We start from the raw sequence: 7,111 nt of genomic DNA on the forward strand, positions 1-7,111 counted from the left end.
CCAGCAATTCAGAAAGCAGAATGAAGTTCAGAGAACACTCTGAACTTCCTGGAGCTCTCATAAATGAAGAGTAAAGCTCTACTCTTTGGGTCCTTCCAGGCTCACGCCCTCAGAGACATCCAACTAGTAGAAGTTGATAAGGTATTAGGTGTGTTTTTTAATGCAATGGCGTGGCGCTACCTACTTCGCAGCTGGCAGTACAACGAGCAGGTGATGCAATCTATGCTCACTGCAGCAAATGGACCTTTCGCTCAGATGAAAAGCTACCGCCACTGAAACTAAGGTTTGTGGTTACGCTTACTACGCAAGCAGGATTGCAGTTGTGCCCCGCAAAATTGTTGACAAGATGAACAATTTTTAAAATTGTTCCTCTAGAACAACAAGCCGCCGCCAGTAAACAGGCACTTGCCGCTGCCCCCAACAAATGGGGGCCTCAGCCTCCTCCACATAATAAATACAGAAAGGATTTTCACCATGAAAACGGTTCTATCTCTCTCTAACACCTATATCGGCAAAGGCCTTATGACCTACTGGTCTAGTGTATGCCACAAGGCAGTCACTGAAAAACGATATACGTGCCTATCGTTCACCGCGCAGCGGTGTGCATGACGTAACTTCTTTTAACAAATAACCCGGACACCAAAATGAACGACCAACCAGTATCCGCCGTAATTGAAAAACCGCCGCAACAACAATTAAATCTAGAAGAGAAGGGAAAAACTATGACAAAGAAATGCAAAAATTGCTCACGGTAGTCACTCCCGCTGGAAGTTCAAGACTTCGAATGGAAGCACGATGGCAAGTGTTGCCGACAAAATAGCGTCTGGCCAGACTCGGAATATGCATGCGGAAGCGTTCTCACTGCACAAACTGCAGTGCAGTCGAGTCGGTACGAGCTTTTTGAATACGCAGCCGCCAAAATCGTTTTGTGACTCATATATAGTTCCTTTAAAGTTCAAGAGCTCCCAGGAGCTAAACGGAGCAGAGGCGCATTTGAAAACGTGGTAGTAGTGTGCACAATGGTCCTAATATGGCAAAGAAGGAGCCCGGCGGAGGTGCGAAGCCACCCGCTTAGGGCAGCATTCCCAGCATTACAAAAGCTGAAGCTGCTATAGCGTGAGAGCACCTAGGAGCTAGACACAAATGGTGAAGAAGCGTTCCTCCGGCCCTGACATACTAGGCTTTTTTTACAAAGACAGAACCCTTAGGTACCCTATAGTTCCTTATTAATCCCCCCTCGTTCTATCTATCTATTTATCTATCTATCTATCTATCTATCTATCCCAAAATTCACCTATTTGGCAGAATTATTTAAATATGAGTGGTTAACAATACACATGCGCATGTGCATCAGATGAGTAGCTAGTGTAAACTGTGATGTTAGTGTTATAAGCGTTGTGATGTGTCGCTTAACTGTAACAAAAGTTTCGTGTATGTGCGGACGAGAACACACTGAAAGTGAAATTCGACAATGTATAATTTAGAACATAGGATGTACATGTCGAATGTATGTATAACTGATGAATGCAACTCCGCTATTATTGTTTGTAATCAAATGCATACATGTATAAATGCACAGTCTGGATTCCATGTTAAATTACACCTTTTTTAGACAGCATCCGGTATGAGTGTTGTCATGTACTGCATTGTTTTTGTATTTTGTTCACAAGTCGCTGGTAAAAAAACTATAAACCTTCATTTTTGTAGTATCAAATCAAATCAAATCACTTTAGTCTCTGTCTCCGCAGGAAATGCCCTGAAATAAAGGCTGAAACAGCCTGACAGGGCCCTAGCCTCCGTTCAGTTCATACAGCATTTACTCCTACAATAACGTATACAATAAGTTGCACATATATAAAAATTTCAGTTGCACTCAAAGTACAGCCGAAGAAGGAAAAAAATGAAGTCTAATACATCAGATAACAAGTATGAGATGCTTACATATGCAAACAGATCACGCAGATAGATATACATATACACAATGGTCACACAGGATTCATGTGTTAGATAACTAGTAGGCCTTTTTATCGTGTTACACATATGTAAAGAACAATTATGCACCAGTACACTGTGCATACGAAACAAAAAAAGTTGTCGCAGTTTCACCTGAAAGGTGAAGCATCAATTGTGATAGCAAATTTGTAGAGAGCTATACGGAGTAATGATATTAGCTTTATCAGCTGTATAAACTTGGACATGCAGCAGCACCGGCAACACGCAGAACTGTTGTCGACGCCGTCGGCGTTTTGCCCGCGTTCGCTCAAAATGCGTGCGGCGTTGGTGACTGTTGCCGGAGCCTCTGATATAAATAGGCACTTGGTGCCGCAGCTAAACGTCGCCTCCCTTCCCTCCCCCCCCCTCCCCCATGACCTCTCGCGCATCGGAAGAAGCCGCGTTTGCTCTACATATATGGTGATTGTAAAGGAGGAAAGAGACGCCTACTTCTGCAGCCCTTAAGCGAGCACGGCGCAGAACGCGCGTTTGTTCTCCGCCGTGCGTTCACTCCCCGTGAAAGCGCGCGCCCCTCGCGCCCTTTCACTCGCACATACAGCGTTCGGCGCGCGCTGAGCCGTGCTCCCTCAAGGGCTGCAGAAGATAGCGCCAACCTTTCCCTTTCCCTCAAGAACCACTTATCTTATCGCGGCGATGATAAGTGGTTCTTGAGGGAAAGGGAAAGGTTGGCGCTATCTTCTGCAGCCCTTGAGGGAGCACGGCTCAGCGACGATTTGATCTCCATTGACGTCACGGCTCAGCGCCAATCATCATCATCATCATCTCCATTGACGTCATACGGAACCTCACGGCGACGGCGACGGCGACGCCGATGGCAGAAATCTGCTTTTGAGTGTCCATATAATTGCTATCGCAATAAAAAGAAAAAAATCAGAAATGCTATGAATAAAGTAGAAACTAAAGTAAAACTGTCTACAGTACACATGCTGTTGTGACATGAAACGTTTTGTACATTCTTTTAGGTTTACCATGGCTATCTGTCCAATTTATTATGTCTTTCTGTTTATTTAGAATCTGTATAGCTTGATATGTTAACGATTGTTTCACGTAATTTGTCCTAATCTTCGGAAGCCTCCTCCTATGCTACCTAAACCCGTACTGATGTTCAACCACCATATTAATGTCTTTGTATATGTTTGTGGCGTGTATATGGTGCACTATTTTATAAAGATAAACTTGATTGGCCATAAGCGTGTTGTGTTTCACAAATAACTCCCTGGTACGTAAGTCAGGGATATATCCTGCATAATTTTCAAAAATATGTAGCATGCACTTTTGTAGTACCGGTAATCTATTATAGTTGCGCTGAGTGGTAGTACCCCAAGTACCCCATACTAGCGAACAATAGGCAATCTTAGAATATACTAGAGTGTAATAAAGAGTTTTTTTAAGCCGAAGAGGTATTAATGTAGAAATATTTCTAATGCATCCTATTGATCGAGCTATATCGACTACCAAATGGTCCACATGACATGACCACGCCAAAAAGTCTTGGAACCAAACGCCTAGGAATTCTTGCTCAGTTGTTTGCTGAATACTCTCGGTTCAATACTTAATGTGCATGACATGTTGGTCGCGTTTATTTGGAGGAGAAAAAATGATGTGTTTGGTTTTAGAGGCATTTAATTGTAGATAATTATCATTTATCCATTCGGATAGGTTGCGTAGATAATGATTAGTCTTTTCTTGAAGTTCACGTTTCGTCCGTGAAGTAAAAAATGTTTGTATCGTCCGCAAACATTACTATATCAAGGGTGTTGTCAATCTTAGTTATGTCATTGATGTATATAGCAAAAACAGGGTAGGACCTAATACTGATCCTTGGGGTACTCCATTTGTTGCATTTAACGATGTAGAGGAATAATTATTAACATCTGTAAATTGGTAGCGCTTCTGAAGATAGCTGGTTATTAAATTCAATGATATGGCACGTATTCCAGAACATTGCAGTTTTAGAAGTAGAATACTATGATTAACCGAATCAAATGCTTTTCGCAAATCTCGAAAGAGCCGTAATGTATAATCCTTATTTTCCTTACATTGAATGATTTTCTCCTTTGCACGAAGTAGTGCTTGTTCAGTTGACTTGTGTTTTTGAAATACAAATTGCGAACTAGATATATTATATTTCTCTAAGAACTTTGTTATGCGATCATTAATTGCCCGCTCTAAGACTTTGGATAAAACAGGTAATACTCATATTGGCCGATAACTTGTAAGGGCGTTTTTGTCTCCGGATTTGTGTATCGGAACAACCCTTGCTATTTTCAGTTGGTCAGGGAAGATACCAGTGTCGAACATTGAGTTAATAATATGGGCGAGAACGTTTTTTTAGTCAGCTGGAAACATACTTTACTGGTTCAGCCCTAAATTCGTCATAACCAGCGGCGACATCATTTTTCTTCTATTAAGTAACTCTTTAGTCTCTTGCGGAGAGACGTGATACAGAACAAACGAATTTGGTAAAGAAGTAATGTGTCTGGTTGGTTGATGACTGCCTATAATTGCACTATCTGCCTTCCCTGATTCTAGAAAATACTCATTGAAGGTGTTAGCCAAACGCTGGCCTGCTATCGCATTTCCATTTATCTCAATCTATTGTACGCTGGTTGTTGCATTTTTCTGATTGTCAATCTGCTTGCTGTTTCCCATATCTTTTTCACATTTTTTTTGATGGCGAAGAAAGAAACTTTCATAATAACTTTCTTTTGCTTTCTTTAGATCTGAAGTTAGTTTATTTCGAACCTTTAACTCCTTAAATAGGTTTACATCGCGCGTATTAATAAAAGTGTGATACATCTTGTTTTTTTTTTACATACACTCTAGTGAAGTTTATTGCCTCCACCAACGAAAACATTTTTTGAGTGATTTCTCATTTATCACTCGATACTTGCTTACTTCAAGATGTTGTCTGCGTGTGAAGTAATCAGTAACACAAAACATGGGCAGATGATCGCTTATGTCGGTAACTATCACTCACTCATTAGTTCTGATACACTGATATTCGTAACACATATGTCTATGGTTGTACCTGTTTTAGGACCAATGCCTGTGGGAACCGAAACCAAATTCTCACATCCCTATGTTATAATTCATCGCGTACTTGTCATTACTGACCGTATTTATATTTATGTCACCAACCACAAAAAAGGTAACTTGTTTGTCTGGAAAAAACTGTAGCAATTGCTCAAGAAAGCCTAAGATGTCACGTTTGGAACCAGCTGGTTGCCTATATATGGCAGCAAGCTGAAAGTGAGATATTTTTATAACTAAGCATTCAACATTTACATTTGTAATTGTGTACTCCTCAATGATGTAAGCACAGCTATGAATGATATATACCGCCACACCCCCTCCTCTTTTCCCTACGCGGTCGAAGCGTATGCAGGTGTAATTGTTAATGACGGATGTATCATCGGTAATAGTCAGCCAAGTCTCTGTAAAAACAATGACTTCAATTCTCAGCTCGAGAGACTCCAAGAAAATTTGTAAGCTGTCAAGCTTGTTTTTTATACTTGTAATGTTGAAATGAATCAAAGAGAAATTAGATTGCTTGGTCGTAAATGTGGTGTTAAATATTTCTGATGTGTATACATCACACGTGCTCATGTACAGCACTGTTCTTATGAGCTTAATAATTAATACAGGTTCAATTGGGACGCAAGATAGTAAACTTATTTTTGGATGTTTGCGGAGTGCTTGAAGGCGGCTTCTTCATCTCCGACGCTGGTCGGCTCGCTATTGTGCTAACTCCAGGATCGGCCCACGCTCACCAAGGTGAGACTTGTTTCAATAAAACAGACAGTTTCATCCAATAGGCGAATGATCGATTGCGATAGCAAATTATTGGACAGCTATATACAAAATAAGGATAGCAGTCTTATCGGCCGTATAAACTTGTAAACATAGGCACACTAACTAAATTAGCAAGCATGGTGTCACGCGCCCACAAGCAAACATGAACGCATATCACTCGATGACCGCAGAAACTGGCTGTCAAAACGCTGGAGTGAGTCAGCGCAGCAGCAGCAACGAGCGAATTGAGCTTCGGGCCGGCACTCGCATGAACTCAGCCGCGAAAGCACAGGGACTCTGCCCCGCCGCAGATGGCTTTCAACATACAGCCGCAGAACGCGCCCCCCCCCCCCCCCCCAGCGCCTTCCATCGCGGTAAAGGGCGGCCCCTCCCCCCAGAGCATTCCGGCCCCACTCCAAACTCTTTGCCTGTCATAATGTGTAAACGAAAGTAAAAGAAAGCGGCTGCGAGCCCGCTCCTACGTGAAGCAAAAACGGGCTTAAAACCAATCAAAATAAAAGGGGTGTGAGAACCACCCAAAGCGCAAATTTAGGAGAAAGAAGACCAATGGAAAAAATAAAGGTTGGGCACGGCAACACGTGGCATCCTAAGGGTGTGGTCAGTGAGCGCAGAAAGCACTTGCGTAGAGTCTTTATTGAAAAGAAAGATGAAAATGATGAATAGGCGGTCAAAAGTGAAGGAAGCAGGAACAGCACGTGCCCAGTTCCAAGAAAAAGGCAGCGGGAAAGTGTAGTCCGGTGAAGTGGTAGAACAGAAGACAGAGAGGGCAAGATAGCAGAACCTGTAAAAGTCTAAAAGAATTAGGGTGGCAAGACGATGAATGACCGGCCCAAGCAGACCGATCAATCACCGCCAAAGAAGCAAACGAACGGCCCGCCAATGCCCCGCCCTTACACAAACTTCTAGTAACCTTGAATTCAATTTTTTTAGAAAAATGTTCCTAGAACCTACCAACGGTCTATTTGAATGTTTTCAAACCGTTTTTAAACTTCCTAAATACTTCATACCAACATCTCTCGTCTATTGGCCACCGAGAATGAATTAAAATTTTATTTACAAAGGAAAAAAATGTAACAATAGTGAAAAGCAGGTGCATTAAATGATGACAGGCACTGCCCAACAGGGTGATACACAGGAATGAGGAGAGAAGACGGAGGTGATGAATGTATGACAAAAAAACAGAAAAAGAAGCCCCCCCCCCAAAAAAAAGGATAATCACAGGAGCAAATAAACGAAAAACAAATGCAAAAGGACGAACAGATAACTACAAACGAAAGCAGCC

The 7,111-nt window shown here is 42.0% G+C and overlaps 1 non-coding gene across 1 annotated transcript; it reads left to right on the top strand.

Moving 5' to 3' along the window:
- The first annotated feature begins 5,603 nt into the window (after positions 1 to 5,603).
- LOC119435079 (U2 spliceosomal RNA) lies at positions 5,604 to 5,785 on the top strand. Its single transcript, XR_005188747.1, has one exon. It is a non-coding gene; the product is annotated as a U2 spliceosomal RNA (small nuclear RNA).
- Positions 5,786 to 7,111: the final 1,326 nt, after the last annotated feature.

Source organism: Dermacentor silvarum, unplaced genomic scaffold, assembly GCF_013339745.2.
Source record: "Dermacentor silvarum isolate Dsil-2018 unplaced genomic scaffold, BIME_Dsil_1.4 Seq432, whole genome shotgun sequence".
Taxonomy (NCBI): domain Eukaryota; kingdom Metazoa; phylum Arthropoda; class Arachnida; order Ixodida; family Ixodidae; genus Dermacentor; species Dermacentor silvarum.